This window comes from Monodon monoceros, unplaced genomic scaffold (genome assembly GCF_005190385.1).
Source record: "Monodon monoceros isolate NGI ecotype Baffin Bay Population unplaced genomic scaffold, NGI_Narwhal_1 Super_Scaffold_21, whole genome shotgun sequence".
NCBI lineage: Eukaryota > Metazoa > Chordata > Mammalia > Artiodactyla > Monodontidae > Monodon > Monodon monoceros.
Genome location: NW_021703778.1, coordinates 119,272,427 through 119,282,554, shown reverse-complemented (window position 1 = coordinate 119,282,554; position 10,128 = coordinate 119,272,427). Strand labels below are relative to the sequence as shown.

Here is a 10,128-nt window from a genome sequence, read left to right as displayed (position 1 = left end):
GAAATCTTGAGAAAGAAAAACAGAGCTGGAGGAATCAGGCTCCCAGACTTCAGACTATACTACAAAGCTACAGTAATCAAGACAATATGGTCCTGGCACAAAACCAGAAATATAGATTAATGGAACAGGATAGAAAGACAATAGATTATCCCACATACCTATGGTTACCTAATCTATGACAAAGGAGGCAAAAATATACAGGGAGAAAAGACAGCCTCTTCAGTAAGTGTTGCTGGGAAAAATGGACAGTTACATGTAAAACAATGAAATTAGAACACTTCCTATCACCATATACTAAAATAAACTCAAAATGGATAAAGACCTAAATGTAAGCCTAGACACTGTAAAAATCTTAGAGGAAAACATAGGCAGAACAATCTTTGACATAAATCACAGTAAGATCTTTTTTTGACCCACCTCCTAGAGTAATGAAAATAAAAACAAAAATAAATGGTACCTAATTAAACTTAAAAGCTTTTTCATAGCAAAGGAAAACATAAACAAGATGAAAATACAACCCCCAGAATGGGAGAAAATATTTGCAAATGAAGGAACTGACAAGGGCTTAATCTCTAAAAATATACAAACAGCTCACGCAGATCAATATCCAAAAAACAAACAACCCAATCAAAAAATGGGCAGAAGACCTAAATAGACATTTCTCCAAAGAAGATATACAGATTGCCAACAAACACATGAAAGGATGTTCAACATCACTAATCATTAGAGCAAGGCAAATCAAAACTACAATGAGGTATCACCTCACACCAGTCAGAATAGCCATCATTAAAAAATCTACAAACAATAAATGCTGAAGAGGGTGTGGAGAAAAGGGAACCTCTGGCACTGTTGGTGGGAATGTAAATTGATACAGCCACTTTGTTGAAAAGTATGGAGATTCCTTAAAAAATTGAAAATAGAATTACCTTATGACCCAGCAATCCCTGTACTGGGCATATACCCTGAGAAAACCATAATTCAAAAGACACATGCACCCCAATGTTCATTGCAGCACTATTTACAATAGCCAGGACATGGAAGCAACCTAAATGTACACCAACAGAGGAATGGATAAAGAAGATGTGGTTCATATACACAATGGAATATTACTCAGCCATTAAAAGGAATGAAATTGGGTCATTTGTAGAGATGTGGATGGACCTAGAGTCTGTCATACAGAATGAATTAAGTCAGAAAGAGAAAAACAAATATTGTATATTAACACATATATGTGGAATCTAGAAAAATTGGTACAGATGAACCTATTTGCAGGGCAGGAATAGATACACTGACGTAGAGGATGGACAAGTGGACACGGCGGGGGGGTGTGTGTGAAGGGGGATGTGGGATGAACTGAGAGATTGACATTGACATATATACACTATATGTTTAAAACAGATAGCTAGTGGGTACCTGCTGTATAGGGCAGGGAGCTCAGCTCAGTGCTCTGTGGTGACCTAGATGGGTGGGATAGGGTGTTGGTCGGGAGTTCCAAGATGGAGGGGATATATGTATACATATAGCTGATTCATCTTTTTGTACAGCAGAAACTAACAGAACATTGTAAAGCAACTATACCCCAATTAAAAAAAAATCCCACTGCTAACATAATACATCATGATAAAAGAAGGAATGCTTTTCCCCTATGATCAGGAGAGAATGCTTTCCCCTATGACAAAAATCAAGGATGTCTTTCACTATGTCTATTCAGCTTTATATTAAAGCTAGTAAATAAGTTTATCAGGCATGTAGAAACAAGATCAATACATAAGAATAATTGTATTTTGTAATTACTAGCAATAAATATTCACACATTGAAATGAAAAACTATGCCACTTATAGGATCAAAGTTATTAAATACTTAGAGGTAAATCTGACAATATGTAAGATATATACATTAACATTATAAAATGTTACAGAAAGAAATTAAAGAAAGCCTAAATAAATGGAGAGATATACCATACTCATGGTCTGAAAGATCAATACTGTGATCAACAAATTCACAATCAGAACCCTAGCAGGATATTTGTTTTGGTAAAAATTATTAAGTTGACTTTAAAATTCATATAGAAATGCTACGGAATGGTTATCACAAAATTGGGTTTGCCTCTTTGTGGGGGTCGAGCCAAAAGACACAACCAAGTGAAAGATCAAGAGAAGGAAGGAATTATTACTTGCAGCAAGTAAGGAGAGCACCAGGGATCTTTCCCAAAGCAACATCTCTCTGAACAGCAAAGTTGGGGAAGTTTTAAGCTAAGGGTACATGTATATTCACAAAGGGACTCATATTCAGAGTCTAAGCTTTAGTTGATTGAAGTCAGGAGGGTCAGAAAAGGTCAACATCCTCCTCCCTTAATTTCCAGTTGATCTGGCGGTTGAGCACTTCATGCTAATCTTTAACATTGAAATAGAACTGGGAGTCTTTACAACTGATATATTATCTTTACTATTGTTACTGTTGTTGCCTGATAACAGTCCTTTGTTCCTACATTCTTTTGTTCCCTTAATGTTATTAATTGCTGGGACCTGTTCAAGGACAAGCATTGTGACCAGGCTTAGATCACAAAATGTCTTAGGCCAAAAATATCTTCTCTTATGTCAAGAAAGCTATGCTTGGTTCTCTTTCTCTGGGGACCCTCTACCCTATCTGCATACAGAACTACATGTAGCCCCCAAATTTAAAGATGCTTAACAAAGAAAAAAAAATGAATGGCTAATACTACTTGATATCGAGGTTTATTATAAAGCTACAATAATCAAGACAGAGTGGTATTGGCATCAAGCTAAACAAATAAAGCAACGGAATAGGAGGAGTCCAGAAATAGACTCATACATATGAAAAACATATTTGACAAAAACACAAAGGCAATTAACTGGAGAAAGGGTCATTGCTTTCAAGAAATAGACTGGGATAATAGGATACCTATATGTCAAAACCAAAACAAAGCAAAGAACATGAACTCTGATCTTTAGCTTGCATTATATAAAATATTAACACAAAATGGATTATAGACCTAAATATAAAACCTAAAACCATAAAACTTCTAAGAAAATAAGTCAGTTTGGCTAGAGGATTTGGACTTTTTTTTTTTTTTTTCCCGTTCTGCAACTCAATGTGTTCTTCTGAAGTACCTGCATGTAGGGAAAACACACTCCTTTTAGCTAGAGAAGGTAATAACAAAGAACCGAAAAACACTGGAGACAAACTTGTTCTAAATTATAGTCTTGATTAGGACACTATATTTACATTCAAATGTAATCTCTAAGGGGGAGCATTCATTTTGATAGTGCCTAAGATAGGACCTTGCAAAAAGTTGGCAATTAATGAGTACATTTCTTGGATAAGGTGAAAAATTCTATAAACGGTGTCAAAGAAAAATTGTACTGGACAGAGTTAAGCAGGAAAGAAAGACATTATTCGAGGCTATTGCAACAGGGTAGAGAGATTAAACCGAATTCTGGGGAACAAAAGGCCAGAGGATTTTTAAGCCCTGGGGCAAGCTGATGGAAAAGTACTGGAGGACTTCAGAGGAGGTTGGTCAATGTGTTAGGCCATCTGTGTTTGCTAATTGGAACTTATGGAAGATAGGCTTCTATCCTCCCACAAAGACTGGGAGATAGTGTCCCTATCTTTCTTGATGATTACATTTCAAAGGAATGGCTCCCAGGTCCCTGAGAAAGACATTCTTGAGTTGTAAAATGGACAAAAGGCTAGGAGAAAATTTATATCTCAAAGGGACAGAGAAATAATTTATGATTGAAAGCTTTCTAAAGTACTTGATCTAAGAAAAGGGAGGTCAGAAGTTTATAGTCTTAAAAAAAAAACCTGTTTACAATTTAGTCAAACTGAGGGGAACTTTAAAGGTCTCAGGCCATCTTGATCAACAGATTACTGGGAATATCACTCAGAAGTCTAGCCTGCTTAACCTTTGCTGTTTTTGACAATTGTAGATTTAACTACTCAAAAGAGGATGAAACTGATTAACATAAATCCATCATCGTGATGGAAAACAATAACTTAGAGGACGGGTATATGGTATCTTTTTATCTTAAAATACATGCAATTTTACTTATTTTAAGGACCTGAAATACTGCAGCATAATACAATGTAATAGTTCTACTTGAGGCTCATTACTGTGATTTATGATGATTTGGGTTTTGTAATAATGATTCTTTTTTCTGACAGCTAAATGGATTCTAATTTTTTATCCTTTTAATATATCTGACTTTATTCAACACAGTTGGCTTTACTATGAATATATTCAAAAATTATAAAATATTTTATTTTGTGGATTTTTTAATGTATAAAATTACAAATTATATGTTAATCTCAAAATTTTATGCCACATTTTGCTAAATTATCATGTTGAAATAATATATTCTGAAAAGAGTAACTTAAAGTTTTGTTCATTATTCTAACATAGGGTAGAAGAATAAAAAGTACATACTGGATGTTACTTTCTTTTTTAAATTAATTTTTATTGGAGTATAGTTGCTTTACAATGTTGTGTTAGTTTCTACTGTACAGCAAAATGAATCAGCTATGCATAAACATGTATCCCCTCTTTTTTGGGTTTCCCTCCCATTTAGGTCACCACAGTGCATTAAGTAGAGTTCCCTGTGCTATACATTATGTTCTCATTAGTTGTCTAATAGTACTAATAGTGTATATGTGTTAATCCCAATCTCCCAGTTCCTCCAACCCCCCTCCCCTTTCCCCCTTGGTATCCATACATTTGTTCTCTCCATCTGTGTCTCTATTTCTGCTTTGCAAATAAGATCATCTATACCACTTTTCTAGATTCCACATATATGCGTTAATATACAATATTTGTTTTTCTCTTTCTGACTTATTTCACTCTATATGACACTCTCTAGGTACATCCATGTCTCTAAAAATGACCCAGTTTCGTTCCTTTCAGTGGCTGAGTAAAGTGCATGTTACTTTCAAGAAAAACATTCATTTTTGGAAATATTTGCATTAATTAGGTATTGACTAAAAAAAAATGCACAACCTAAAAGTTGAGAATTATGTTTTATTTGGCAGACATACTGAGGACTTAAGCTGGGGAGATAGGCTCTCAGATAGCCCTGAGGGACTATTCTGAAGAGGTAAGGGAGGAGCAAGAATATACAGAAGTTTTTGCCAAAAAACAAACAAAAAAACCAGGTAGTTAGAACATGAAAAGATTACTATTAATTAAAGAAACACCAGAAGTCTCATGTTCATGAATTTAGTGCTTTTCTATGTATGGGAAGATGCAAGAGAGTTTGAGCTCATTGAAATCCTTCCTTTGATAGGCACCTTAATTATCTAGGTCCAGTATTCTGCTTTCTCCAACCTGAATCCCCTCAGGGTGTGGGGCCTGCTGCAGTGGCCAGTGGCTCGATGGCTGCAAAGTCTATTGTTTTTGATATCACAGGCAACATTCTTTGTCCACAGAGGTGAATTTAAGAGATATCATTAATTATAGGAAATGCTGATTATGTACAACTTTTGTTGTATTATATACAACTTTGTTGTTACTATGGAGGTTACAGTACTTGTGGTAAAAGTGATTTAGAAGGAAACAGAGTGACCCAAGGCAGTCAAACCCAGGCGATCACCTGAATAAGTGAGAATTATTCCCAAACCCTGTAAAAGACTGGAGAAAAATTTACTAAAGAGGTTGGTGATGGGATCAACATTTATCATTTCCTGAGCTGAAATTTCTGCAAGAGTTCATAGGATCAGTTTGGAATCCTCCACAAGGAAAAAGAAGCTACTATAATGAATTTAAGGATCAAGGTGTAACACAATTATTACTTCTTTCATATTCACTTTGCCACAAATTGAACAGAAACACAGAGCCTGTGAGCAGCGAGGTCCAGGAACAGTTTCAGCCTCCCCACTGCCATTGCTCAGAGCCAGCAGGACTCCTCTCCATCCACCGCCATCCACTTCTGGCACAAGCTTCCAGTCACGGATGAAAACATGCTGGTGCAGAGGCCAAACTGAGCAAGCAAGCTGAGTGATATGTTGACATGGCAGCCTGCATGAAGTCTGTAACTGAGCAAGAAGCCAAATTAATCTTCTCTCAGTAGCTTATGAAAATGTTCTGGAGCCCATAGATCATCTTGGAGGGTTGTCTCAAGTACTGAGAAAATGATGGAAGGTTCCAATGGCTTGAGAATACAGAGAGAAAATTGAAAGTGATCTCCGAGATATCTGAAAATGATTTACTGTCTCTTTTGGAAAAAATTCTTCATCCCCAGTGTTTCACAAACCCAGAGCAAAGTCTTCTACTTGAAAATGAAAGGAGACTACTACTGTTACTTGGTCAGTTTACTGCTGGTGATGACAAGAAAGGATTATGGGTCAGTCACAGCAAGCCTACCAAGAAGCTTTCCAAGTCAGAAACAGAAAATGCAACCAAAAACATCCTATCGTATTGGGTCTGGGTTGTAAGTTCTCTGTGTTCTATTGTGCGATTCTAAACTTCCTGGAAAAAGCCTGCTCTCTTGCAAAGAGACCTCTTTTCCCCTCCAGTTTTATTTAAATATAATTCACATATAACACTATATGTGTTAAGGTGTACAACATAAAGCTTTAAAAAATGTATATGTTGTAAAATGATTATCATAGTAAGTTGAGCTAACATCCATCACCTCACATAATTATAATTTTTTTTTCCTTGTGATGAGAACTTTTAAGATTTACTGTCTTAGCAACTTTTAACTATACAGTACTGTTAACTATAGTCATCGTGTTGTACATTATACCCCAGAACTTATTTATCTTATGGAAGTTTATACCATTTGACCATCTTCACCCAATTATGCCCCCGCCCCCAGCAACCACAATTCTGACTCTGTTTCTATTAGTTTATTTTAGATTTCACATATAAGTGAGGTCATATGATATTTTTCTTTCTCAGTCTGACTTATTTCAGTTAGCATAATGCTCTCAAGGTCCATCCATGTTTTTGCAAATGGTAGAATATCCTTCTTTTTAATGGCTAAATAGTATTCCATTGTATATGTATACCACATTTTCTTTACATATTCATCTGTCAATAGCCTTAAGATTGTTAAGTCAGCTTTTGATGAAACCATTGCTGAACTCGATATGTTAAGTAAAGAATTACACAAAGACAGCATGCTAACAATGCAGTGACTGAGAGGCAGCTCGACATTGTGAACATTGGGTGCCCAAGTGGACAAGGCTGAAGCAGGAGAAGGAGGGGAAAATTAACCAGCCTCCCAACTTTTGTCTATCTCATTCTGAAGTTTTCACATTTGTTATCCATACTTCCCCACAAATAGATTTTTTTTATGACAAGTATGTTAATTTTATTTGAATTTCTATTTTTTCCCATAAGGTTTTTATGTTTAATGATAGGGGAATAGAGTCAGTTAACATTTAGAAATTTACCTGCTTTTTCCCTTTTCTTTCCTTCTTTTTAATTTAATTTAATTTAATTTTTTTGCTGTACGCGGGCCTCTCACCTCTGTGGCCCCTCCCGTTGCAGAGCACAGGCTCCGGACGCGCAGGCTCAGTGGCCATGGCTCACGGGCCCAGCCACTCTGTGGCATGTGGGATCCTCCCAGACCAGGGCACGAACCCGTGTCCCCTGCATTGGCAGGCGGACTCTCAACCACTGTACCACCAGGGAAGCCCTTCTTTTTTTTTAATTTTACATTCAGACTTGCTTTGTTTTTTCATTTATTCAGCTCTTGTTTTAACAAGATATTTTATCTTGCTGAAATAAATTTTGTTGTTTCTTCATATAGGTTTTGAACTTTTGTTACCTTTTCCTAGCTATTTTATCATTTGGCTATTGCCAATTAGATTTTTTTTTAAATTGAGATATAATTGACATATGACATTAGTTTCAAGGTGTAAAATATAGTGATTTGATATGTATATATATTGTAAAATAATTACCACAGTGTCTAGTTGACATTCATCACCACATATAATTTTTTTTCCTGTGATGAGAAGTTTTAAGGTCTACTCTCTCAGTAACTTTGAAATATACAATACAGGCATATCTCAGAGATATTGTGGGTTCAGTTCCAGACCACAGCAGTAAAGTGAACATTACAATAAAGTGGGTCACATAAATTTTTTAGTTTCCCAGGGCATATAAAAGTTATGTTTATATGATACTGTAGTCTATTAAGTGTGCAATAACATTATGTCTAAAAAAATAATGTACATACCTTAATTAAAACATACTTTATTGCTGAAAATGCTAACCATTATCTGACAATGCAGGATTGCAACAAACTGCATTTTTGTAAAAAATGTAATATCTGTGAAGTGCAATAAATTCAAGTGCAATAGAAAAAGGTATGCTTATACCATATTATTAACTATAGTTGCCATGCTATATATTATATCCCATGACTTATGTATTTTATAACTGGAAGTTTGTACCTTTTGGCGCCCTTCATCCATTTCACCTGTCCCCCACCCCCTGTTTCCCCTTTGGAAACCACCAACCTGTTCTCTTTATTTATGCATTCATTTTTGTTGTTGTTTTTTGTTTTTTAGATTCTACGTATAAGTGAGATTGTATGGTATATCTTTCTCTGACTTATTTCACTTAGCATAATGCCCTCAGGTTCCAACCAGGTTGTTGCAAATGGCAAGATTTCCTTCTTTTTTATAGCTAAATAATATTCCATTGTATATATACATACCATATTTTTCTTTGTCCATTCATCCATTGATGGACACTTAGTTTGCTTCCATGTCTTGACTATTGTAAATAATGCTGCAGTGAACGTGGGGGAGCAGATAACTTTTCAAGTTAGTGTTTTGTTTCCTTGGATAAATATCCAGAAGTGGAATTTCTAGATCATATGGTAGTTCTATTTCTAATTTTTTGAGGGAACGCCATAATGTTTTCCCTAATAGCTGCACCAATTTACATTCCCACTAACAGAGCACAGGGATTCCCTTTTCTTTATATCCTCACGAACACTTGTTATTTCTTACCTTTTTGATAATAACCATTTTTTTGTGAGTATGTGTGTGTTGGCTGCTTTATTTAAGGGCCGGTGACTGACAGCTATCCCCAACCCAGCCCCTCCCTCCTCTACAAAAGTGGCCAAACATGAAAACAGGCCGCTCTGCCAGGGGGCCTGTGGGGCTGTGGCTTGAATCCCAGGCCACAGGCCTTGGAAGGCAGGGAAGGAGGATGGGCAGTCAGTCCAGTTCAAATGGACAAGTGCTGGCGAGGTGGGGGAAGATGCTGGAGAGTCCTGAGGCAGCCTCTGCTGGGCTTGCCCTCACCTAGGGTGTCAGGACACAGGTCCCTGGAGGAGCCAAGACCCCAAAGCCAGGGGGCCAGGTGCCAGAGGAGGGAGCAAGTCAAAGGCTTTTGGAGCCAAGGGAGGCAGTTCAGGACCCTGGAGCCCAGCAACCCTTCAACACTACCCCATGCTCACGAGGACACCGCCAGAGTCACACCTGCAGCCACACCCACACTCACACCCACACCCACATCCATGCCAATTGCACATACACACAGGGCTGCAAAGGCCCTGGACCCACACCCTGGACCCTGGAATGTCTCTGGATTGGTACCCAGCAGGTGAGGCTGCCAAGGGGGTGGGTCCTCTGTGTTGCTAGTGATTGGCTGCCTCGCAGGCCTCTATCCAATCGCTATACACGTCCAGTGGTTCTGACAGATAAGTGATGGGCATCTGGAATTATTCTAGGCACATGGTACAAGAGATGACTCCAGTGTTGTGGGCCTGGTCCATTTTCATGTCACAAGACTTCTCGTGGTTGCAGAAGGGTTAGGTGAACTGGGCATCTAGGGAGACTGTCATCTTCTTCTTGGGGGGTGGCTTCTGTTTTGACTTTCTGCGCACCACGTCTGCAGGAGGGCAAACCTGCATTTGCCGACCCTCGTTGCAACAGCCTCGTTCACCTGGGAGACAGTGACTTCCAGCTCCCGGCAGAAGCCGATAACAACCATTTTGACAGGTGTGAGGTGATACCTCATTTTGGTTTTAATTTGCATTTCCCTAATGATTAGTGATGTCAATCACAATTTCATGTATCTGTTGGCCATCTGTATGTCTTCTTTCAAAAAATGTCTATTCAGATTCCCTGCCCATTTCTTAATCAGA

At 37.6% G+C, this 10,128-nt stretch overlaps 2 pseudogenes; one reads left to right on the top strand and one right to left on the bottom strand.

The window, feature by feature from the left end:
• Positions 1-5,962: 5,962 nt before the first annotated feature.
• Positions 5,963-7,234, top strand: LOC114904729 (annotated as a pseudogene).
• Positions 7,235-9,618: 2,384 nt separating this feature from the next.
• Positions 9,619-9,894, bottom strand: LOC114903898 (annotated as a pseudogene).
• Positions 9,895-10,128: the final 234 nt, after the last annotated feature.